Consider the following 27,159-nt stretch of genomic DNA (forward strand, 5'->3'; position numbering starts at 1 on the left):
TAGTTTTTCTGCCTTTTGTTTGGCTCACTCCTTAGGTTAAACAGGCTTACCTTATTGTTTTGGGGTGTAAAATGACAGCAGATTAATATCGTAACATTTCAGTAGCTATTCCAACACAAATAACCCAACTGCAATTAGACAAAATTTCTGTGCAACAAAGAATTCACCAAAACAGGCTGAAATTGGTAGACTAAAACTGCAACTATTTTTCCACTACATTTCTCATATGCTTGGTTCAAATGGTTTGATTTTAGTAAATTAATGAACTAAGTGCTTCCTGACTTAGGATGCTCACAGAAATTGTCTCCTGAAGGACATGATATCATATATTTCAGCCTTCCTCTAATGAATGGGCTCCTTTCCCCCGGTCATTCCATTCCATGTTCATCTGAAGGACTCCCTGATCTCCCAGAAATTATTCAGACATGAGGATTAACATGAGTATTCCAAAAGTGTGGCATACTTTTGTCATGCAAGCAGTGGGAGTCATGATTGCCCATTGGAATGGGCTGCCTGGGGAGGAGGTGGAGTCACCATCATTGGAGGTGCTCATGAGGAGACTTGATGGGGTTCTTGGTGCCGTGGTGTAGTTGTTTAGGTGGGTTAGATTGGATGATAGGTTGGACACGATGATCTTGAAGGTCTCTTCCAAGGTGGTCTGTTCTATTCTATCTCACTTGCATTGTGAGTTCTCCAGAGGACTTAATCAACTAAACTTCTTGTATTCCTGGAGAACATGACCAGTGAGGAGCATCTGAGGGAGCTGGGGTTGTTCAGTTTGGAGAAGGGGAGACCTCATTGGTCTCTGCAAGAACCTGAAGGGAGGTTGGAGTGATGAGGGGGCAGCTTCTTCTCCTTTGTGTCAAGAAACAGGACTAGAGGAAATAGTATCAAGCTGCACCAAGGGAGCATTCAGGCTGGATGTCAGGAAATATTTCTTCACACAGAGGGTTATCAAACACTGGAATGATCTGCCCAAGGCTGTGGTGGAGTCACCATCCCTGGAGGTGTTTAAGCAGCATGTGGATACGGTGCTCAGCGACATGGCTTAGTGTTGACCCTTCAGTGCTGGGCCAGGAGTTGGACTGGATAAGCTTTGAGGTGTCTTCCAACTGGATATATTCTGTGATTCTGTGAGAGAAATGGACATTTCTAGAGGGTTACCCACTTGACTTATTTTTTACATTTGTCTTGAGAGAAGATTATTAGTCAGACTCTAGAATTGCTATTTCTTTCTAAAGATCACAGGGGGAATAAAGACTATCCCTGTAGATACAGATATCTATATTAAGGACCTCTGATGTTAGATGGATGATTCTAATTTAAAAACAAAACAACAAAAATTCCACCCTACTGAGTTCCATTGCATATTCATAAACTCATTTGTGTTTTAATTCAACAAATTTTGTTACAAGTATCTTTTTCATGTAGAGCAAAATTTGCTTAATCTTTCATGCAGTATATTTTCCCATCCATATTTTAAATGTTTCTCTGCTCTATGCAGTCTTGGAGAGGACTCTTGCTGGATATGCAGGGAGACCTCTCCTATGAGGACAGACTGTTGGGGCTGTTCAGTCTGCAGAAGAGAAGGCTCCGAGGTGACCTAATTGTGGCCTTCCAGTATCTGAAGGGGGCCTACAGGAGGGCTGGGGAAGGACTTCTCAGGATCTCAGGTAGTGATAGGACTAGGGGGAATGGAATGAAGCTGGAGGTGGGGAGATTCAGGCTAGATGTGAGGAGGAGGTTCTTCACCACGAGAGTGGTGAAGCTCTGGAATGGGTTGTCCAGGGAGGTGGCTGGGGCCCCGTCCCTGGAGGTGTTTAAGACCAGGCTGGATGAGGCTCTGTCCAGCCTGATGTAGTGTGGGGTGTCCCTGCCCATGGCAGGGGGGTTGGAACTAGATGATCCTTGTGGTCCCTTCCAACCCTGACTGATACTATGATACTAAACAAAACTCACTCTTACATTCATCACCATCACTTTCTAACTTCCTTCCCTGTAAAAATGAAAGTTTACACTTGGTTTAAAGATTAATCTATCCTCAATGATTGAAAGTATTAGTATTTTTATCAATGGGCAACATTGTCATTGATTTTATGAAGAATTGTTCAAGATTTTTTTTAATTGATTTGGCCCAGTGCAGATTAAGCTGAACATTCCTGTTTGCAATTTTGTTTCTAAGATTTGCTTCATTATTAATTCACTTAACATTCATTGCAATTATACCGAGTAAAACTGTTTTACTATTCATGTGGCTGTCAGAAGGATTTTTATAGGCCTTCCATTATAATTAGGCATGCATTAGTAGACATTTAAAGCATGTTGCCATTTTTAATAAAACTTGAAGACATGATCTACTAAAACTGAAAAGGCCTAATAGTGAAATGGGAACATTTCGTCTTAAAATACATAGGTTTTGCCCTTGAAGTTTCTCTAAGTGGAGGGTTTTGAATTTCTTTGTTTGCCTGAATCCAGGACACTGACCTGGTTTCAGTTAATGATGTACTATGTAGTTATGTACCTCCTAAACAGACGTACATTGTCCCCTTGCAAGACATTTGGTCATCCAGGAATCGACAAGACAGCAATAAGTAGGTCAGATACTACCCTCATTACTCTAGAAAACTCTAGAAAACTAGTATTTCAAGCCCAAGTGGGGAAATTTCTCCCTGGAGACTTTTATGGCAGAGTTTATAGGTATGAGGTTATTTCCAGAAAGCAAAGACATGATGCCCACAAGGATAAACTTGGTGATTAGCCATAATCTATCAAATTTTAGGTAGTCTAACAAGTTCTCAAATCTTCTTAGCACAAAGTACATCTCTTCAGTGGAGTCAGTAAAGCTATCAACTACACTACACAACTGTTTTACTGTGTTGTTCTGGTTTATAAGGACTAAAAAATCCCAACCGGTACATTGTATTCAGTATCTGTTCCAGATGTGTACAAAGACAAAGCAGAGTGCTAGAGTAGCCACTCTGAGCACACAGTTTATGAATACGTATACAAGGGCTGAATAAATCTCATAACTCTTCCATTTAATGAGAAATGTTTGTGATAAGAAAGATGAAGAATAACCTTTCTGAGAGTATCCTACAGGATGGAGGTTAGAAATGCTCCCCAGAAGACAGGAAACATCTTCCAGGTTGGGGAAAAGGAAGGGCCAAGTGCTGAGTCTTCCTGGACACACTCAAAAACTGTCCAGCTGGGGGACTGAATATGAAGTGTGGTGGTTTGCTCCTGGCTGGGGGACAGATGACCACCAAAGCTGCCCTACCACTTGCCTTCTTAGATGGATGTGGGGGAGGGAATAGGATGGGAAGAAAAAGTAAAAGCAAAGGCCATGAACAGAAGCAAGAACAAATGAAAATATTATTCTGTACTTCCCATAAACAGACATTGTCCAGCTGCTCCCTGGGAGGCAGGGCTTTAATACATGCAATGGTTTCTTCAGAGGACAAATGTCCCCCAACTTCCTTCTTTAATTCAGCTTTTATATCTTAGCTGACATCATATGGTATGGAATACTCCTTTGGTCACTTCTTGGTTCAGCTAGCCCGGCTGTGTCCCCTCCAAAGATCTTGCTCATCTCTCACCCTGCTGTTGAGGAAGAAGAATGTTGGATAAACACAGCCTTGGTGCTGTCCAAGTACTACTCAGCAGCAGACAAAACAGTGGTGTGTTATAGAACTAGCTCCAGCTCAGCCAAACACTGTATGATATTGGGGACAATATTCTCCCAGTAGCCCCAAAATAGAATTCCTAACCAAACTTTTAAGCTGACAAATCAAATCATCCAAATTTATATTTCTCAGGCAGAGAGCATTTGTCAAAAAAGCAATAGTGCTGTTCTAGGCAAATGTAACCTAAAGACAATCAAATGCTATGATGATACTTCCCGCTCTGTTTTTTTAATAAGAAATATAAATAGAAAATCTTTTTGTTGCCTAAAGACATTCATTACCTAAGTGTAGAAACAATTTATTACTCCTCAATGCTGCATGACTTAAGCCAGAACTGAGACTTGCACGTTACCTGAGTTGAATTTGAGGTCTTTCTGGGTGTTGTTTTGCAAAATATCCCTATGGAGTAATTTAGAGTTATTTTTCTGTTTGCCTTCTTCAGAGAAAAGAAAGAGAGAGAATTCAGTGATAAGCTTTATCTTAAGCCCCTATCAAACAACCTGTTCTGTGGACAAGCTCATTTTTTAAGGATCTTCTCACCATTTGAAGCTGCTGTCCACTTCCCTGTCTCAGGATCATGCTAGTTCTACCTAGGAGAAATCTCGAAATAAAATGTAATCTCATGTGGCCACAGGAAAATCCTCTCAAACCATTTCAAAATTCCTTACTGCATTTTCCATACTCTAAAATAATTAAGAAAACAATGGGAGGATTATTTAGCAACATATGAAAATAGGAAAGGTACTAACATCTACATATAGATTTGATTTAAAATTGTTTTAAATAGCTTATTCTAAAACAAAGATTTTAACTAATGCCCATAATTTTGCATGCCAGATAAAAAAGTAAATTGCTCAGGTATAGAAGGGCTTCACAACTATTTGTTGTACCTTATGCTGCATGTACACCTAAATAAAAGGAAACACAACAGGGAAAAGATATGCATGAACAATAATATAACATTTCAGCCTGTGTGCTTGCCAGGCAGGAGCTCTAATTGTCTCTCTATAGAGTTCAAGATACCTATAAATGCCTTTCCAAGGAAATGAGACAAAATAATAATTTCTATATATTCTATGGCTGTCCAACTATGTGTTCATAGTTTTTAACAATGTTTTAATGAATGCAGTATGGACTAACCTATCCATACTATAATTAAATCATTATTTCTTTCATGGAGAGGAGTTCGGCATCTGAGCAAAATGTAGTTCAGTGCCTTAAACAAATTAGCCTGGAAAGACCTTTAGTCCAAAGTTAAGACAAAGTTAATTTGATTGATTTTTAATTTTTATCCCCTAAAAGCTACCAGATCTTATATGCCTAATGAAATTCAGTAAATTAATAAAAAGGTCATTAAACTTTGGAGTACGAAAATTAAGCCTCTCCCTGTGTGTCTTACTTGCAAATTAAAAAAAGCCTAAAAACAACATCGCAGTCCTATATATTGACTGCCACCTAGAAAATTCAGAACTTTCTAGCTTCCTACATTTCACCCAAGGAGTTCTGTCCTTTTTATTTTTTTCTTCAGTTCTCATTTTCCCCCCCCTCCAGTTGTTAATGAAAGCAGCAGCATTTCAAGAAGAACAATTAGGTTGGTTTTTGACACTGAGCTCCTTGGGGAGAGTTTCAGAGCACTGCTGTAAGTAAGCCTGTAGGACAGAGTTTCAAACAAACTACATTCCTACAAAAGGTTTTTCTTTTTCCTTGCACACAGGGAGGTATGTATTTAGGACAGGGAAAGAAAAGTAATAAATGAATGAAAAACAATAAACAAATATAATAGTGTTTAATGGAACTCTTCTCTACATGCTCTTCCCTTATACTTTGCAAGTGTAAGTTCTTATCCTAAAGTATGTCTCAGTCAAAACTGATGCAGGAAACTCTAGGTCAGACAGAAGGTGACTGGAAAAAAATGCATTTGATTTATTCATATATCTTAATGTGAAATGTGCATTTGAAGAGACTAAAAAATCTCTGTAAGACTTTTTTGCAACAGCCAATTACTCTCAGCTTTTTAATTCTAGCAATACATTTGGAACATTTCCATTGTTCTAAGGGTTAAAAACTTCACTGTGACAATGACGAGCCTTATTACTCAGTCAAAGTAAATGGATCACCATATAACCTTTCAGAAATGTTCTTCCTTAAGCTATTAAAACATTCCATGCCCTCAGATGACAACAATTTCTCTGCCTTTTGAAATTTCTTTTCTATCCTGCAGAGTTCATAGAGATATGCTTGGTTAAAATCAACTTATATAAAACTATGCACTGTAAATTCTGACACTTCTGTTTGAATCTCTTTTCAAACACTTGTCTTTGCTCACCATAATAGATGTCAGTTCTTCTGATGTAGTTCAAGCATGAGCTTCATATGAAGACTCAGCTATGTCTATTGCATTTCTGAAGCTACTACTCACTGAAGTTTTGTGCTGTTTGACATCAAAGATAGGCAAGAATCACCTGCTGAGTTCACATGCATGGAGCAAAACATCTTCAAATCACTTGTGCTAGACAAAAGTTTTTCATATTAAGCTTTCACTGTCATGTGGACTTAAAGACAAATGTAGTCCTTGTTAAAGTTGCAGCATCGTGTTATTAAACTATGCATCCAAGCCTCATGATTTATGTACGTTTTAAGACAAAAGATAAGCATTTGGCTGATTTATTTTTTTGGCAGCAATTGCAAAGAAATCTCTTGCAAAGAAAAATTGTTTTTCATTCACTATGCAGTGATTTTGCTCAAAGGTAAAAACAATTTAAAAATGTGGCATGCTCTAGCTTAGAGAAAAACACAGTGCTCTACTTTTTCAAACTTTAATAGCTGATTTTTATATTTTTTTATTTTTTTTTATCGACTTGAAAACCAGAAAGAGGCAACAGTTAAAACATACATTGTATATAGGGAACATAAATGAAATAAATCCCTGTACTAGAAGTTCTCAGATCGGGGTTTTGTATAAGTTTAATCAAATAACATGCTGAAAAATAAATACAAATGCAGAAGAAAAAATATTTATGAAGGATCAAGAAGCACTCTATAATGGATGTGTGTCTAATGGGTGCCTAATCAGTGTAACTGTGCTACAGTTTTTAATCACAAATCCAGTGATGACTCTCTATGTAAACCACGCTCAGCACGAATATGCATAGGAATTAGATTTTGGAGCAGTTGTGTATGGAAAATGCTTGTGATTATTTTGTGTTTAAATGTCACCAAGTGACTACGTTAAGCGTAAACCAAAACACAACAGCGCACATGATTGTTGTGAGGTAATCTAATGCCTTGGGTGTGTCAACTCAAGTCAGCAGATGCTGAGACGTAGTTGCCAATTTTAGCAGGCTTGAAGGTATTAGTATTATAGAGCCTCCAGTGGTTTTTATTCATTTAAGTGGCTTGAGATGAATTAGGAAAAAAAAAAACACAACAACAAAAACCAAGGATGTTTTTCCCCTACTATTGTTTTTCCATTTCTTCAATATAGAGATCCAAGGAAGCCAATATGCCTAACACTTTCCAATCTTTGCAACCACGAGGTTAAAACTGTAGCAGGCCAGATCATTAGCTCATTCTTGACTGTTTAAGCTTTTTGTACCTAAACTAAATGCTTACTCGAGCATTTTCACTGTTTTCACGTTTTATATTTACCGAGGGCTTAATGCGTGTACAAATGGAGAGCGAGGTTAGGTTGTACTAGGCATTTATATGCACATACAGACAGGTTCTGAGTGTGCTTTTATGTGTTTTTTACATGGGTAAGGGATTTCTAAGTCCATTTAAGGGCTCTGGCACTGGCCCAGAGATGCGTTTGGGTCTCACACATTCATTCTAGCTCCATCCTCAGCAGATTTTGCAATAAAACATAAGCAGATGAACTTCCTTTCCATCCTCAAGGCTTGTGTTCCATATCAAATAAATCCAAGAATGTGGATTGGCAGGGAACTCTATCTGCCCCAAGAGTAACTGTACACCACCTGAAATACTTCTGGTATATACAAATGTTAGAACAAAGTAAATGCCAAAGAAGGAAGCTTTGGAATAGACTGCCATTTATTGTAGGATCAAATACCTAAATAAATTAGAGTCTTCCAGTGAAAGTGTCTGAGCCTTTATAGACCATAATACAACCATAATAGACACAATTTAGACACCAAAGCTGGAATTAGAGAATGCCTTACAAAGAACAATTGTGCTGAGTAACACAGAGCAAGAAATCTAGGAATAAGGTGGCTGAGGCAGAATACAGATTACAGACTGTGCTGGTTTACTTAAAACACAATATACCCCTTGCCTTGTAGTTGTGGCTCCTTCAGAGCTGTCAACATTAATTTAATATCCTACTCCTAATATGAATTGTATTCAATATGAGGAATTTCAAGATGTATTTAAGCCCATGCTCAGATTTAATTAGAAATGAGAAATACAGCAGATAGAGAGAAATCATTGTTGCACAGTTAGGCCCTAATGTAAAGAAATTTCTCTAGCAATTGACAGTTAATAACTGCTCAATTAGTAAACGACAGCAAAAATAAAATGACTGCAAGTAAAATTAAAAAGCAGGATAACAGCTGCTCCAAAGCCTCTACAAAAATCTCATGTGGAAATAAAGAAAAGTATAACTGTGACACCAAACACCACCGTAACTAGATTGCACTATTGGTATTGGGAGTTTAGCTTCTGTGAAGCTGCTACAGAAGTTACCTTTATATTTGTCTTTCCTGTCAGAGGAACCCAAATGAGGCATTCTGCTATCAAAGAAAAAATATTCAAAGAGTCTCTTCTACCATGAGTTTTGCATTGTAGGACTCTGATTTCCCACACTTCACACAACAGAGACAAGTTTCTGTACACAGAAAGAGGGTGCTGCCCTGATAAAAATATTTTGCCTTTAATGAGCTTTATACACCCACTCATCCTAACATCTGAGTCCACAATGGAAAGAAGTAAGCAACATATTAAACTAAACTATCCACGAGAGAAAGCACAAAGCACCAGCAGCAGGCGGGTCAGCAATCTCTCATTTGTGAGGTATCAAAGGCTGTTGATAGATCTAATAAAATTACTCTGAACATCTGACCTTTGTCCATGGCCAGAAGGAATGCAGTTATACAACAGGGGAAGGGAAATCGCTGGTGACAAAATGTAGTTTCAAACAAACTATGCTTCTACTGGCAATTTTCCTTTATTCGCTCTCATGTAATACGCAGAGGGATGTACAGTATGTACTTAGAACAGGAAATGAAAGTGAAAAAAATGGAAGCTAAAACTGACACTAATACTTAAATTGCTTAATGGAGATGCTGTGTACATACTCCCCCAGGCAACAGATCCTTGTAAGTGTTTAGAGCTTCTAATTGTACCGTATGTCTTAATAAACAGCAGGTTGCAGAAACTCTAGGTCAAATGTTACACAACAGAAGGGTTTTGTCTATAATTTATTCAAAAGTTTGATTGTATCATTGCATATTAGTAAGGAATCAAATCTCAGAGTTATGAAGCTAATTACTGCCAAGAATTGCTAACAAATGTATATGTGTGTGTGTAGATCGTGTATATGTGTGTGTGTGTGGATAGTGTATATATGTGTTCATAAATACAATAAATATACCATGTATATAATTATAAAAATATAAATATAGAAGATGTACATCTGTATAGCTGTTTTCCTGGGGACTGAGAGCATCACTGACACAATGCAGCAAGCTTTTCTCCTGCCTGTGTTCTATTTATTTTGGAAGAAGTACAAGATTTCTCTCACTTTCACTTCCCCCATCCCTTTTTATTTTTTGGTGGCAATTTTTCTGATTAACCCATTTATAAAACAGAGGCAGGCATCAAAATATATCAGACATTGCTTCTCTGCTCAAGTTGCTCTCTACCCAGCTTCCTTCACTGTTTTGCTGAGTTAGGCAACAGTCCTATAATCACAGCAGGGACTTCTTCTGAAAATGGACTTTGTACTACACAATCCAATACAAGATGAACAGTGAAAACCACAGCAGCTTCTTTTTCTGCAGACATGCAGAAAAGAAATGAGAAGGAGCAAAACTAAAAAAAATACCAGAACTCCCTTGGGTTTTCAGGGTGCTCTTCCACAGGTTCCCATCCTCAAATGCTCTTGTGCTTGTGCATCTGCCTCTGGAGAAGTTTTGTCTATCCTGTCAGTGCAGTACATTTTTGGTACCCTACTAGGCTGTTCCATAGAGAGAGGACTTCTCAAGCTTCAGAGCTCTCTCTCAGTACAACAAATCTCAGCAGATATTCAAACCTCGTAACTGAAACAGCCTTCACACACTGAGCACGGTGACAAGCAGGTATAAAGGAGTTAATATAATTTCTGGGAATTCCAGCCAAGGATGTGGAAATGCCTCTTGTTTAACTGTATACCTTCCTGTCTATAATACAATTTATAACACCAAGCAATTGATGGGAATGTGTCAGGCTGATGACAGATACACTTACCAAAGTCCATGGGTGATGAAGGTAACTGTATTTAAACATGCTTCCAAACCTGTAAGGATTGAAATATTCATAAATCTTTTGTGGATTGGTATAGCACAACTTGAAAAGTCCAAGGACCAAGTGGATGCCCTATAACACTATGAGAGAAAAAGAAATTGTAACAAACCACAGATTGCACTGCTTTCGTGGATTAAAGATGCAGCGGAAATCTTTGAAGAAAAGCTATGTCTCCAGTCCTCTAGAAGTTTAGTTTGTTGTGTGGTTTACTTGTTTTTTTTTCCCAGAGTATGCTGATGACCAAACTGTCTAACCAAAGGAGCTGACAACACAGTTCAACAGCCATAAGCCCCTGTCACATCCAGAAACTAGTTAGGCAAAGCCAGGTCATTGTGCCAAGTAGTTAAATATCTCCAATCCAGGCAGAAGTGAAACTATGGACAGTTTTATAAACAAAATGGAAACAAAACCATTCAGATTCCATATGATTTACAGAATATTGCCCTTACAACATTTCAAGTTATGGTAGTAATATCCACACAAACCAAAAGACATTGATGTTTCAAATAAAAAAAACCAAAACCTAGGCCATTAATTAATCAGGAAAGACACCAATGATAAAAACATACATCTTATTTGTTCAAATGTATCTTCAGAGATACAAGTAATCTTAATTGTTTATCTGGAGATTATACATTTTCAATATGTTCAAAATGGAAAAAGAAACATCCCATAAGATGAAAAGAAAGAAAAAGTGTTTCAAAATTCCTTTAAAAGTGATCTCTGGTCTTTCTCTTTTTTTACTATGGAATATTTATTTCTTCCATAGGAACATTACTTTCCTATGCTTCATTTAAGTAAAGCAGATTAATTTTTTTTGGTTTTTTTTTACATTTGTTTTTGGATAAGAAATGCATGATATCCTGCACTGTTTATGTGTGTGTGTGAGTGGGGTAATAAAAAATATTCCATGATGATTTGATGGTAGATGATTTCTTTTGAACATCCATTGCCAAATAAAAGTAATGACTTGCATACAAAGGAAAGAAAAAGAAAGACAAGACAAAAATAAGACAAAAGGAGAGGAGAGGAGAGAAGAGGAGAGGAGAGGAGAGGAGAAGAGAGGAGAGGAGAGGAGAGGAGAGGAGAGGAGAGGAGAGGGGAGGGGAGGGGAGGGGAGGGGAGGGGAGGGGAGGAGAGGAGAGGAGAGGAGAGGAGAGGAGAGGAGAGGAGAGGAGAGGAGAGGAGAGGAGAGGAGAGGAGAGGAGAGGAGAGGAGAGGAGAGGAGAGGAGAGGAGAGGAGAGGAGAGGAGAGGAGAGGAGAGGAGAGGAGAGGAGAGGAGAGGAGAGGAGAGGAGAGGAGAGGAGAGGAGAGGAGAGGAGAGGAGAGGAGAGGAGAGGAGAGGAGAGGAGAGGAGAGGAGAGGAGAGGAGAGGAGAGGAGAGGAGAGGAGAGGAGAGGAGAGGAGAGGAGAGGAGAGGAGAGGAGAGGAGAGGAGAGGAGAGGAGAGGAGAGGAGAGGAGAGGAGAGGAGAGGAGAGGAGAGGAGAGGAGAGGAGAGGAGAGGAGAGGAGAGGAGAGGAGAGGAGAAAAAAATAGAATAGAACAGAACAGAACAGGCTGGAAAAGACCTTCAAGATCATCGAGTCCAACCTATCAACCAACACCATCTAATCAAATAAGCCATGACACCAAGCGCCCCAACCAGTCTATTCTTAAACATCTCCTGTGATGGTGACTCCACCACCTCCCTGGGCAGCACATTCCAATGGCCAATGACTCTTTCTGTGAAGAACTTCTGCCTAACATCCAGCCTAAACCTCCTGTGGCGCAGCTTGAGACTGTGTCCTCTTGTTCTGGTGCTGGTTGCCTGGGAGAAGAGACCAGCCCCCCCCACCTGACTATGACCTCCCTTCAGGTAGTTGTAGAGAGCAATAAGGTCTCCTCTGAGCCTCCACTTCTCTAGGCTAAGCAACCCCATCTCCCTCAGCCTCTCCTCACAAGGCTTGTACTCCAAACCCCTCACCAGCTTTCTTGCCAGCAACTCAACATCTTTCCTAAACTGAGGGGCCCAGAACTGGATACAGTACTCAAGGTGTAACCAATGCTGACTACAGGGGCAGAATGACCTCCGTGCTCCTGCTGGCCGCACTATTCCTGATACAGGCCAGGATGCCGTTTGCCTTCTTCAGCCTACTATCGACAAGTACCCCCAGGTCTCTTTCTGCCTGGCCACGCTCCAGCCACTCTGACCCCAGCCTGTAGCACTGCATGGGGTTGTTGTGGCCAATGCGTAGAACCTGACACTTAGATGTGTTAAATCTCATGCTGTTGGACTCTGCTCATCTGCCCAGCCTGTCACGGTCCCTCTGCAGAGATCTCCTACCCTCTAAGAGATCAACACCTGAGAAGAGAAGAAAAAGAGGGAAGGGGAAGGCGAAGCAGAAGGGGAAGGGGAAAAAGATTTTTAAACCAACACTGAAGATGGCTATGAAACTTGTCACCAATGGTCAAAAATTCTTCTTCCTGATCTTTTATTATGATTCTATGTAATCTAAAACTCATGAAAAACACACACATGCTACTTTGGCTATTTTGATTTTGTTTTAGTAGCAAACTTCAACACTAAGTTCATTATCCCAAGAAAATTCCTCCACTCTAAGCAAACTCTTGCTGTGTGTACGTTCATTATCAAGTGTTAATAAACAATAATTCTTCACCTAAAATTTGCTTCCACTCATCCACAACTAATGTTTCTCTGTCAGGCCATCTGAATGTATCAAGTAAAAGGCTTGGTTTGTTCATTTAAATTCAAATGAAAATAACTGTGACTTGGTTACAACCTGGTGACATATATGTAAAATTAATCCTTAATATAAATATGATGAACTCAAAACAATAATTTGTGTGTATTTTCATCATGAATGATTGTAAACATATACCATTGGATACAAGTTCTATTATCCCATTCTTTAGTGACACATCATCCCCTAAAACATGAGCTCTACTTCTGTGTTTATCATCTGCTCTGTGTTCTGTTGACAAACAGGAAAAGGAAGTACACAGTTTCTGTAATAAAAATAAAACTTTGTATGTAATTAAGAAGTTACTGTAAAAATTACCATGCAAAATATGACTTGTACTAGAGGAGTAATCTCACTACTGTAAATAAGCACCCTGCCTAGCATCAGTGGATACACTTTGCATCCCACTCTTGGAATTGGTTCCGTAACACCTATACAAGATTGTTTGGAAAGACAATTCTGCTTACAATATATTTTTTGTTCTGGACTCACTTTCAACAAGAAATATAACAATTTGGGTAGTGATTTGAAACACAATCCAATTTATTACTAAAGCTGACATTTTCGTTCCTTTATGTATCCAGAGCACTGTAGGTAGATATTGGAGCAGATGTATCTGTAGACCTAAGCTGAACCACAGTGTATCAAATCATATGGCATGAGGCCCATTGAAAACAACAACAACAACAAAGCACAACAACCTAGACCTAAGGACTAAAAGCATTTAAAAATGACAGAAAATAATTTTCCTCCTCATTTTATCACTCCTTTGCAGAGTTGGTACTGTGATTGCCTTAATATTTATAATTGGCATTGAGAAAGAAAAGTCATCCTGCCAAGGAGCTTCTAATTGCTCTGAGAAATGTAAATGCTAAAACTAAATCAGTGGCATTTTTGCCACGATTCACTGTTTTGAACAGTGGAATTGAGTGCAGTCCAGGATGCTGGATCTCTTCTCATAGTGTGTTTCACCCAGAGTCAACCTGGAAATTGCTGGATTTTTTCCATAGTATAAGGAATATTCACAGCTTGCTGATTGTTGCACTTAAAACCCCAGACGTTTTAGATACTCTATAACAAACAGGCGGGAAATTAAGACAGCTGCATGGAAAGAATAACTTGTTATATCAACTGAAAAAAAAAAAAGGTTACGAACAGCTGGGGATATCTCCTTGTTTGCAGAGAGGTTTCTCAGGACAGAGTGTTCGACATGGAGGAACACCATATCACACACCAAGATGTTCACTACAAACCTCAGAGTGATGAAATACAAAATACATATGCTTCTCAAGGAATCCACATGTGAAACAGACAGAAAAAGCAGCATTAGCTGTCTTAACAACACACTTCCTATCTCAAAGACTGGCAAAGAAAAAAGAAATATTTCTGTAGAAGAAGTGTTATGTCCACATGTGCCATCTGCCAACATCTGCATGTGAATCCAAAAGAGGTCAAATGTGCTCAATTTGAACATTTTTATGTTCCAACACACTGAACCACTTTCAAGAGTAAGTTATCCCTCCTTTTGTGTTGAGAAGATCTATCCAAATGGATACTTTCCCACTGGTTTTGAAAAAGCAGCCATGCCCTAATGATCTGATATACTTTAGCCTGTTTACACTGTCACCACCAGGCTTTTCTCATATTAGACTACATACAAATGATGTAATCACCATTAGGCATAAATGAGTTACTGTAACATACAGACATGGTCATTATTGTAGCTCTACAACTCATTAGCAATCAAAATGGACACAGTAACATAGGTGTTATTGAAAAAATGTCCCCTATAAGTGTCTGAGCGATTCACAATCAGTTTAGAACTTGCCCTTGATCCACTGCTCTCTGGTGGGGAAATTTTGGGGAGGGGGGAGGCACTAGAAATAGAACAGAAAGGTATTAAGTGACATGTCCAAGGACACCTGAGCAATCTGATGAATAATGGAAAATTAAACTCAAAGTCTCCCTAAAATAATTAAAAAAGAGATCTTTCCCATTTAATATTAGTATTTCCAGTGCATATAGGGAAGTCATTACAAGGAACAAACAATTATGCAAGCATCAGAATCAGAAACATCCATAGAAGAAAATGGGAAAACTTTTATGTCCAGAAGACAGTGCTGTTGCTATTACAGATAATGATACTGCAGCTCATCCTGACACTGCTGAGTGGGGCATAATGTCAGTTCTGGATGAAGAGCTACACTGCAGCAAAAATTTTGATCATGAATCCCACGACACCATATCAGCATTTAACAGTCCTGACTTTTGTGCCTAGGAGAAAACTGACTAAAATGCCAAGCAAAGAATCAGTGAAATCATTGTCAACTCTATTCAATATATGTTAAGAAAAAAAGACTAATTATTATTAACAACTGATCAAATACAGAAAGACATGGGAAGGCAAATCTAATCTTTAGGGGAAGAGTAATGTCTTGCTTTTACAAATACATGTTCTGTGCTTTTAGGCTAGGTTTTCAGTTCTGATAAATAACATCTGTATTGGGCAGGTTTAATCTCCCACAGTTTTTGCTCTAAAATTAAAATCATGGGTAAAATAAATGAGGTTTAGTGCTGTTGAAAAGAAACCAACAGCCACTGTTTCCTTATCATTTGAAAAGAAAAATAACCAAAGCACATTATAGCCAAATAATCAGAGACTCATTCATAGATAATTAAGACCATCACCCCTCTTGATATGAGAATGAGGAGACACCATGCTGCCTCACCTCCCCTTGTAGCCACCTCCACAATAATAATGAATATTTCCTTTCCTTTTTGAACTTTTGAAATTGCCAGTTTAATACATATTTTTTTTCTTTTGGGTCTGTCTTCCACTTCTATGATCAATCTCATTCGTGAAATACTTTCCTCCTTCTTCTAGATTTCTTTTTTAATCATTCCTTTTATTTATTCCATAGTACAAGGACGCAACAGTACTCCAACCCCAGCGCACGACCTTAGACAAACACGCAGCAAAAATAGTCTACTACCTGCGATTATTCAGAGAGAATTACTAATGAGAACAGCCCAAATTTCAGAGACATTTTGGCTGCCTACAGTATTTGTTCATTTTGATCCTTTTCCCTTCTAACATTTAATTTAAATTATTATTTCAACGATTGAAACAAAAACACCCCATGAGCTCCAAGAGTTTCCAAGAAAATTGTAGTAGAGATAAGACTGCATTTTTTATCTCTCTAGACCAAGAAAAAAAACCAGAAAAGTAGTAGAGCCATCAAAAATACAAGCCATTACACTTGTTTTATATACCAGTATGAAGCAAAAGAAGGCACAAGTCTAATTTTTTTTAGCAAATCCTTTGCAGTTCACCTTTAAACTAAAGGTCATCAGGTGAGAGTCAATGTGTTTGAAAGCACTTGAACTGCTTAGGGAGCTCATCTCATCTGTGTTATTCATACATATTTGCCGATTAGAAATCACAATGGACTGAAATATTTCTAGTCTTTCACATCAGCAAGCATCCAGAGAGTACTGTCTTTTATTTACTGACCATGTTAAAAATGGCACACTTTTTTCTCATTTTATAATAATATGCTGTCTGACCAGTTCAGAGAGACCTCTAATAATGTCTCAGTCCAGCCATGGGTCTCATTATGTTGGTAGGAACTGTCATGCAACTGTGAATGTGCAATAAGTGTAGAGGCACAGAAAAATATGAAAAGAATTCTACTTTGAGATGCTGCACAAAGCTATTTATTCCTACTGCACTGAATGAACTAAAAATTGAGGAGAGAAAATGAGGACTTTACTTCATGGCCTTCTAAATTTAAACAAAGAAGATTTAAGCATACATCTTACAGCAGAAAATGAGGGATGTTATACAGTGCTAGACACGCACTTAGCTTTTTTATATTCTATTCATTTTTTAAGCACAGCAGCACATTGATTTCAACGGAAGTTCTGTTTAAAAATCAATGCTATAGCATGACCCAGGTAACAGTTTAGAGACTACACATATTATTCATAAATGATGTGATTCTGGGCCAGATCTATCACCCTTACTGTGAGCATCTTACTCTGACTGTGGTCTCATGAAACACGCTGTAACAACAGTACAATTGTATCTCTGGATTTCAGTTTTATAGAGACTGGAAAGTTTTTGTCCTTATATTCAATTTTGTGTACTGGCTTATGTAAAATATTCCATAAACAATTCTTGGATTTCAAAATAAATAGTTACACAACATGACATAAAAGTAGTGAGTCTTGTCTGAGGATTTTGATGCAGAGCAAAGAGAATTTATTATAACATCTATCTTCCTAACCCTGGGTTTGGCCTTTCTATTTGGAAGCACAAAAATGTTGCCTGTAAAATGAAATAAGAAGTCACCCATTTGCTCTCTGTCTGGACCACCTCACTGCTGCTTTTGGCATGACATTTCATAGAGGATGAGACAGAGTGAAGAAGAAAGGGAACTGGTGAAGTGCCTTTCACTTCATTAACGTACCTGTCAGCAGTATACAGACCTATCGCTATTGACAGTCACTTCCATTGCAGTTCTGTTTGGTTCACCACAGAGGCACTAATTTCATCCCTATGGTGAGTACTGCAGTAAAATCAATGCTCACACAAGGATCAATGGTTTAAAAAGCATACATTCACTGCAGTACTGCCTACACCCAAACAGATGTTTCGCAATTTATTAGTATCCAAGAACCAAACAATAACATGAAATTGTTCAGATCAAAAGAAATGCAAGAGGAGGGTGAAGGGAACATTGTCATTTCAATCAATACAAAATATTCAATTCATAACCCAGTAGTTTGGTCACATCCACAAAAACCAAAGCAAGGAAAGAGAGAAATTCACAACTGTTCCAGAGGGCAGCTACTTGAATTAATAGCACATCTGGTGGAAAATACACCCAAGCTGTACTAGACCTCTCTACTGCCTGAGATACAGTCCCAAGCTCTCACCTCCCAGAGGAGTTCACTGTCCAGCATGCCAAGCCAAGGCACCAGGGCCAAAACAGCTTTCAACTGCTGATACTCTTTGCATTCACTGCAGCAGAGGCTGGAACCCAGCAGTCTGCTTCTGCAGTGCATCGCATCCACAAAGCTGGAAAGCCCTTCTCTGGCTGCTTTTCTCCATGAATATTTAGGTACCCCAGGCAAACTGGAACAGCTTTCCCCACAGACGTGTTGGTTCCAGCATCTCCCTGAATCAGACAGAAAATAGGCAAGGACCAAGGTCTCTTGTGCCACTCAGGAGAGCAGCCTAACCACTGTGCTATTAGGTGTTCAAGTGTGGAGCTTCTGAAATTCCCCCTGTGGGAGCAATGGCACTTGCCATTGAGTATTTAAATATTAATTGAGCAAGAGAGTGTGAATGACTTTTTAAGCCTGACTAGCAGTTAAGGTGTTCTCCTGGGACATGGGAGCTGTGATTTCTGGTACCCTTAGGCAGAGCAAGGAACTGAACCTAAGGCTCCCACTGCTGCATCTCTCCTTTTGCCCACTTTGGAACCCAATTTGAATCCAGACAGCACTACTGAGATCCACAGATAGCTAAATAACCCCAAACTGCATTGCTTAGTGAATTTATTGTTCACCAAGAGATCTTTGCCTGATTCACAACCCAGCCCACTTTTGCTTGCCTCAAGTCAAAGGGGCTGATGTATGGCACCCCACTACTCCTATGTGTATTTATGTCTCTTCACTTTTGAAACATTAACTCTACTTTTCCAGAGTTAGAAGTGCAGTTCCCTTTTACTTTCTCATGGGGAGTGATCAGTGAACCAAGGCAGGTCAAAGATGGTTTATTTTAAGAGTGAGAATTTTACACTTCCATGCTGATAATGCCATATGTATAGTATATAAGATTGCAAGGATATGTCTAAAGGTAAGGTGAAAGTTTGACAGATGTGGGGAATGAGCTGGGAAATGTTCCAAAGTCCCTTAATATCACTTGAAGGGGAAGACAATATGGTGGCTTCTATCTTTTCAATAGAGGTTATGTGGGTAGAAACTGTAAGACCATTCATATCTAATTGTTCCAAATCTGAAGGAGGCTGCTGCACATCTGTTATTCCACCACAAGAATGGAATCTTTTATGCATTTGCCTGCACCTATCATGCTGAGGGAAGATTTCAGTGAGCAAAAAAAGAATTTTCTTGCCAAACTGTGCATCCTTTTGGAAACTAACTGGGGCCAGCACAGATGTGGTGAGCAGCACAAATCCCTCTTTGGAGCATAGATGGTTCCAGAAAAGCATCATTTTTCCACTACTGGCAAGAAGCCGTAAGTTCATTTGTATTGTTTTCTGAGAAGTGAGAGAGGACACTAACTCCAAATGCCTCAGTGTATTTGCTATTCTAATGAAATTAAGTGACTAGGAAGAAGAGTGGTGCCTTACAGAAACACTTTAACCATGAGAGCTTTACAATAAAGCATATTGAACAATGCAAAAGCAATCTGAGGAGGTTAAAGGACTTGGCAATGAGACCTGTGGTCTGAAGTATTCATCCCACTGAAGGTAGAAGGGAAAAGATATTTTGATGGCTTATATGAAATAAGGTATTTTCAAACTACCTGGACTTCAGCAAGGCCTTTGACGCTGTCCCCCACAACAAACTGCTGGCCAAGCTGTCAGCCCATGGCTTGGACAGCAACACTCTATGCTGCATTAGGAACGGGCTGGAGGGCTGAGCCCAGAGAGTGATGGTGAATGGTGCCACATCCAGCTGGCAGCCAGTCACGAGTGGTGTACCCCAGGGATCAGTGCTGGGCCCCATGCTCTTTAATATCTTTATTAATGATCTGGATGAGGGCATTGAGTCCATCATCAGTAAATTTGCAGACAACACCAAGCTAGGGGCAGGAGTTGATCTCTTAGAGGGTAGGAGAGCTCTGCAGAGGGACCTTGACAGGCTGGACAGATGGGCAGAGTCCAACAGCATGAGATTTAACACATTTAAGTGCTGGGTTCTACATGTTGGCCACAACAACGCCATACAGTGCTACAGGCTGGGGTCAGAGTGACTGGAGTGTGGCCAGGCAGAAAGAGACCTAGGGGTACTCGTCAATAGTAGGCTGAACATGAGCCTGCAGTGTGCCCAGGCGGCCAAGAAGGTCAATGGCATCCTGGCCTGTATCAGAAATCATGTGGCCAGCAGGAGCAGGGAGGTCATTCTGACCTTGTACTCAGCACTGTTTACACCACACCTTGAGTACTGTGTCCAGCTCTGGGCCCCTCAGTTTAGGAAGGATGTTGACTTGCTGGAATGTGTCCAGAGGAGAGCAAGAAAGCTGGTGAGGGGTTTGGAGCACAAGTCCTATGAGGAGAGGCTGAAGGAGCTGGGGTTGCTTAGCCTGGAGAAGAGGAGGCTCAGGGGAGACCTTCTTGCTCTCTACAACTACCTGAAGGGAGGTTGTAGCCAGGTGGGGGCTGGTCTCTTCTCCCAGGCAACCAGCACCAGAACAAGAGGACACAGTCTCAAGCTGCACCAGGGGAGGTTTAGGTTGGATGTTAGGAAGAAATTCTTCACAGAGAGAGTGATTGGCCATTGGAATGGGCTGCCCAGGGAGGTGGTAGAGTCCCCATCACTGCTGGTGTTTAAGAAGAGACTGGATGAGGCAGTTGGTGCCATGGTTTAGTTGATTAGATGGTGTTGGTTGATAGGTTGGACTCGATGATCTCAAAGGTCTTTTCCAACCCAGTTAATTCTATTCTATTCTATTCTATTCTATTCTATTCTATTCTATTCTATTCTATTCTATTCTATTCTATTCTATTCTATTCTAATGTTGTCATTAGAATTAAAGAAAAGCAATTTACAATATTCATCCCTGTCCCAGAGTCAACAGGGAAATGTAGGCATATGCAGCAAATGTTAACACATGACTACAGTGTTGCCTTCTGGAGCTGTTTAATAACCCCTACGTTTACAACATATGATGAAAACTGAAATCTGCATTACTGGTGAAAAATCAGGTTCATATCTCACCACTACACTGTGATATACTATCCATTCTCCTCCAAACCTATCATTATGTCCAACATATATGCTGAAGAGGGTTGCCTGATTTTCAAGATCCTAGTCATCAATTGTCAGGCCTATGTCATTTTAATGCATTGTTCAATAGATATTAATGTATCTGCTGATCACTCAGAAGGAAACCACCATCTGCATAAGAAATGATTAGCCTGTCTCAGAAAGCACATACTGGAAGGTCATCTCTTGACTTTGAACAGCTCTTGTAACAGAAAGGGTTAACAAGCAAAAATCAGTATGATTCAAAGATCTGTCTGTAATAAATGACCACCTTCTTTCTCTTGTGAAAGATTTTACAAGGTAGCAATCATATACAAATACCACTAGTGCTATTTGATTAATACAAGAGCCTCTGATATTAGCCAGAATTGTTCACTTGCAGCCCAGAAGGCCAATTGCTTCCAGGGATGTATCAAAAGAAACATGGCTAGCTGATCCAGCGAGATGATTCTGCTCCTCTACTCTGCCCTGATGAGATCTCACCTGGAGTACTGCATCCAGCTCTGGTGTACTCAACATAAGAAGGACATGGACTTGTTGAAGCAGGTCTAGAGGCTGGCCACAAAAAAGACCAGGGGGCTGGAGCAGCTCTCTTATGAAGACAGGTTGAGACAGTTGGGCTTATTTTGCTTGGCAAAGAGAAGGCTCTAGGGAGACCTTGTAGCAAACTTACAGTACCTGAAGGGGGCCTACAAGAAAGCTAGAAAGGAACTATTCCCAAAGGCATGTAGGACAAGGGACAATAGTTTTAAACTAGAGAAGGGTAGATTTAGATTGGACATTAGGAAGAACTTCTTTACTATAAAGGGTGGTGGAGCACTGGAGCAGATTGCCCAGAGAGGTGGTGGAGGGCCCCATCCCAGGAGACATTCAAAGTCAAGCTTGATGGGGCTCTGCATACTGCAGGGGTATTGGACTAGATGACCTTTAAAGGTCATCTTTGATTCTGTGATTATCACAGTTTGCAGAAGTGAAAGGATTTTACTGATCATTGTATTTGCACTGTTATCAATAACTATATAGGCCAAAAATTGAAATAGTGGAATAGGGGTGTATGAATAGAGAAAGAAGGGATAAAGAAAAGAGGAAAGGTAGAGAGGTTGACAAGGGCTGTTTGAGAGACAAAACCCCACAGATCCAAGGAAAAGTCTGCAGAAGTCTGCATGTACACATAGGCATTGTCTGTGCAGTTCTTCAAAAGGCTCTGAGCTTTAAAAGATATATATTCAGGTAATGCTATCTTCTTATTGTATCTGAACAGTAATTGCACACACAATGCTTAGAGAATATACACCGATAACAAGAGAGTTTATATTTAACCCAGTTTTCAAGATACATAATATTTTGTCAAGTACTTTATAGGTTTAACTTAGGGATAAATTTGAAGCTGGCTTTTCCCTGGTGAAACCTGTAACAATAGAGAAATATATACTGAGGGGGAAGAGAAACTGAGATATTGAGCAAGCCTAACAGAAATCTAACGTTTCATTTTGTACTTAATAATTACTTTTTTACAGATCCTTTTGACTAGAAAAGCTTTTATATCTCGAAGTTTTACTGCTCAGCTATGATGCTGAAAATGTCTTGATTTTTTTCCTTCCCTCAGATTCTAAAATATACATGTGGTCTATTTTCTGACATGAGCCAGGACTTTCAATTTCAAATAGCAACAGTTTATCTGCCAATTCTTTCCATAAGCTTCAACAGATAAAAACTATTTTAAGACAACCTGTAAAATTCACTACTCTTACAGTTAACAAGAAAGAGCTAATTCGTCCATACGTAAGCAGAAAATTCATGTTTTCTTGCATAACTGTGGTAACTTTTACAAATTACTCATCCAAGACTGTTCTGTTATGACTCAGACTTATTAATGTTCATCCTATTATATAATTGTATAATGTTCACCCTAATATTCACCCTAATGTTCACTCTCTCAGCCTCCAGTGCAGTATCTCTGCTTTCTGAAACTACTAACCTACGTTCTTAGGACTGAATGTCTGAGATTCAGATTTGTGTACCCAGAAGGCTAGATTGTGGTCTATTACATGATGACAGGACTTATTTTATATTAAAAGTAGCAAAATTACAATCATGTAGCAAGGAGATAAGTGCACCCACCTAGTTTGTTTCCAAATGGATCAGTTCATCAACATGTATTAAGCCCTTTCAGATTTATCCCTGGTGGCTGGCTCTTCGCCAGGGCTTGGATTCTGTTCTAGTGTGCAGTGTGTTGAGTATTCCCAGGTGCTGGTATATTTTTATGCCTTAGTCCTTATTTACAGTTTTTCTGAGAGTTGCTTTGAAGTCTGAACAATCACGTTGCAGCACACTACAAAGTTCTTTCCACATCCAGCAATCTTTTCATGTTGCCTTAAGTTAAGCCATCTCTAAATGTGAAAATAGGAGGATGAGCACTAATAAATTTCAGAATAAAAGAGCCTATTTCTTGTATAAAATTAATAATTGTGGTGTAGCAGGAGCTATGTGAGCAATCACAACACAAGATTAAGAATTTAAGAATCGTGATTTGCTCCATTCTCCTAAAACTCTGTCACAATGGCTACTAATATAGTACTAGTTTCAACTTTATAGCACCTCTTTTTACCAACCCTGTTATTATAATTCCTGAGATGCTTGTATGATGTAATAAAGAGAGGAAAAATTATGCATTAAAAGTCCCTGGTGAAAATTCTATTCAAATTTTTTGATTTGTAATAGGCAGTACAAAAAGGCAAAACCTGGAGTTTAAGCAACATAAAGTAGTAGAGGCACTCAGTTCTTAAAGTTTCACTTAACTTTCCAAGAACTAAAGCAACAACAGCAAAAGCTGTAACGATACATTTACCTTCCTTTTGGAGAACAGGCAGCTAGAGAATAGTAAGGGAGGGAAAGCAGGGAAGCAGCCACATTATGCTGCACCTTTAGCCAGCATCACTCATATGTGACTCTCAGCAGCTGTCTAGTGCAAGTAACTGCTCAGTGTCTGGTGAAACAACACGGCATGGTAGCATGCTTCACACCGTGAGGCAAACAGCACTCTGTGGAACAACAAGAAAATTCAGAACAAAACTCTGGAAAAATCAGTCCAATATTTTGGGGGTTTAGAGGATCCACATCTCTAAATTAAATTCTATTTGTTTCCTGTTATTTTCACAGACTCTTTCCATATTAAAAAAAAAAAAAGAAAAAGAAAGGTTTCTTAGTGTAGTTTATATTTTTTATCCAATATTTTCCGTTTTTAATAAAAGGGTTTGCATTTATTCATTTATTTTTTTAAATGTGTCTACTTGTGGCTACAAAACAAATTAGGTACTTTGTAGAAAATATAACTTACTTTATATAAACTGTAGGACTTTGTTTGCCAGATATTAAATGCCTGCATACTTCAGTGCAATGTTTGTGGAGATGTGGCAAGTCTGAGAAAACAGATCTAGCTTATTGTCAAAGGACAGACGGACAGAAGGGCTGAAGTCCAGGCAAAGTTCTGCTTTCCACTATGACCATAGCTGAGCTGCTTAAAACTCTTTGCCTTAGGTTTGCCAACTGGGATATTGAGGACATGAACAGGGCTCTTAAAAAGACAAGGTGCCTGCACAATGAGATATACATGATTATATTTTGGGGTAGAAATGTACTAATGAGTAAACCAAGGAAAAGCATGTTGAAGAGGTTCAGAGTCCAATCCAGTTTCAAAGCCCACTCAAAATGCTTCAATTATTGTTTTCTTTCAGTAGAGACAATTCACAAGTTTATTTACATTTCTGGTGAATAGTGATCCTGTATGAACCAAACACTACTTTTGTCATCTTCAAAAAGTCTAAGAAATAGAGACTAAACTGGAGGAGAAATAATGCACAATGTGCTCTATTTTAGTATCACACAAGGGCATGTATAGCACATAAACATCCTCCCTTCCACACTGGATGAAGAGCCAAGGGACATACCACATACTTGAAGCCATCAATTACTTAAAACTGTTATTGTCAAAGCAATTTTTTACAGCAGACTGATTTGTATGCAGACCACTTTTAATAGCACAGAAAGAGTTTGGGACCATGTGTCAGAGTACACAAGTGATTTCCAAAAGACATTTGAAATGTAAAAATTCTGGAGGCTGCCTCCTTCCTTTCTCCCCTTCCCTGCAACATGCATACACATGCACACACGCACCATCAACTTCCACTGACATTTCTTCATTACTATGAAGAAGCTCAGGCTCTCTTGAGGGATTTTGCAAAGCACCGTTCCTCTTTTTAAGTAAGGCTACACACTTACGTCTCTACAAATGATTTCCATAAGTTTATATTCCATCAAAACACATGATTTCAGATCTTAAGATGTAGAGGTGGTGTTAACAAGATCCTCCTATGAAGATTGTAAGCTCTTTTGAATGCAATTTCATTCTTTCTTGTGGCTTCCACTTGTCAAATTTGCACAGGGCATTGGGACACTCTTTGGCATCAGAAGGTGCAGCTGGAGAATAAAATGTCCTGAAATCCACACTGCTAAACTGAAATCTTTGCTTGTTTGATCTAGGAAAAGGCCATACCCTGGGTACAATGTTTTCAAATCATGGTATCGGCAGGAGATGCTCGCTTTCTTTAAGAAGAGTAAGGTTAAAATAAAACAAAATACATAAATTCTCCCCTACAATGTCAGAGTCTATCAACTGTTTTACAGTTCCACATGGTCTCCACAGTATTTAGGGTAGACAGAGATGTGTTTTTTAAAAACTTGCACAGTAAGACAGAAACACACTTCCTTTACAGCTTGACATTGATGAAGGCGTAATATTAATGCTGGGTTAGGATTTTAGTGGGGAAAAACAACTGTAAAGCTACCTGAACCATGCAAACTAGCTGTAAGCATGTTCATTGAAACAGGAATCCAAGAAACCAGACTCTGCAATTCCATTTCACTGGACTTTCAGCTTGCAGTAACAAAGGTAACAAAAGGATGTTTATTTCCTTTGTACAACAGAGAAAGAAGCTGCAGCGGCATTTGCTGTTTAGGTTTCGAGATAAGAACATGGAGTTCATAATACATCCACAGCAGTGACAAGATAAAACAGAGATCCTGTGAGTTATAGGATGGATTGTACAAAAACCTCAGTATTACAGTAATACAAAGAATGTGGTAAGCTATTTCAGTAATTCTAACTATGCTATTTTCCCAATGGTATAAATGAATAAAACCCATAAAGATATTTTGCAGTTCTTTCCTACTCAATATATTCACACTTTAAAAAAATCTAATTTATAGAGAAAAACAATTGCAATTATTTTTCAGTAATACCATTGTAAGAAGGAAAAAATACCAGAAATTAGTTATTTTTCCCTTTATGTAGTGCTATAAGACAGCAAAATCCAGTGGGATGACCAAAACAATGGAAAGAGGGGATTAGGAGTTTTATTTCTTACTCCTAAAATCCTGTTTGAACCTCACTGAACCACTGAAATCTCTGCCTCAACTTCACCGTGTCAGGAGAATAATAGTTGTTTTCAGAAGTACTGCAAAGCCCTGGACATGAGATCTATGGTGTAGGGCACACTGTTTTGAGTAATAAGCCCTGCTCTTGCAGGGCTCCACAGAGCAGAGTCCCAGACTGAGCATCATCAGGTAGCATTGCCCCTGGCTCTGTGAGTCTTCACACACATTTCTTACAGCCCGCATTTGCTGTGCAGAAACAAGGTGTCCCACTGTTTCACATGAATCCTCCCTCTGTTGAACTTGATCATTTTGCAGAAAGAAAAGAGTTGTTGCAGCAGTACCATCTGTATGGCTACTCATTCACTCAACATGACTTCCTTTTTGATTAGTCTCCCACCTCTACCCCTTAAAGAGAAGAGAAGCAGGAGTCACAGTCTTATGAATGATAAGGAAATATTTCTAAGTAAAGAATTTCCGTATTCTCGGAGTGCTCTACCATGGTTCATTGGGAAAAATGTCATGAAGTAACCACTCACATCATGATAAATGCAGTCAAACAATCAGTGCCTCCCTAAGCCTCCATTTGCAATTGTGCCCCAAACAGGTCTATTTTCACACAAGCCATAGTGACAAAGAGCCACTGCCATAAGCCAGGAGAAATGAACTGAAAAACATAGTATAAAATAATCTAAATATGTATGCTTGTTAATTCCCAGATTTTATATATTTATGCATCATTCCCCAATGAATCAGAAAGACCTG

Source organism: Melanerpes formicivorus, unplaced genomic scaffold (assembly GCF_026170545.1).
Source record: "Melanerpes formicivorus ecotype bairdi unplaced genomic scaffold, bMelFor1.0.p_v2 SCAF_3, whole genome shotgun sequence".
Lineage (NCBI taxonomy): Eukaryota > Metazoa > Chordata > Aves > Piciformes > Picidae > Melanerpes > Melanerpes formicivorus.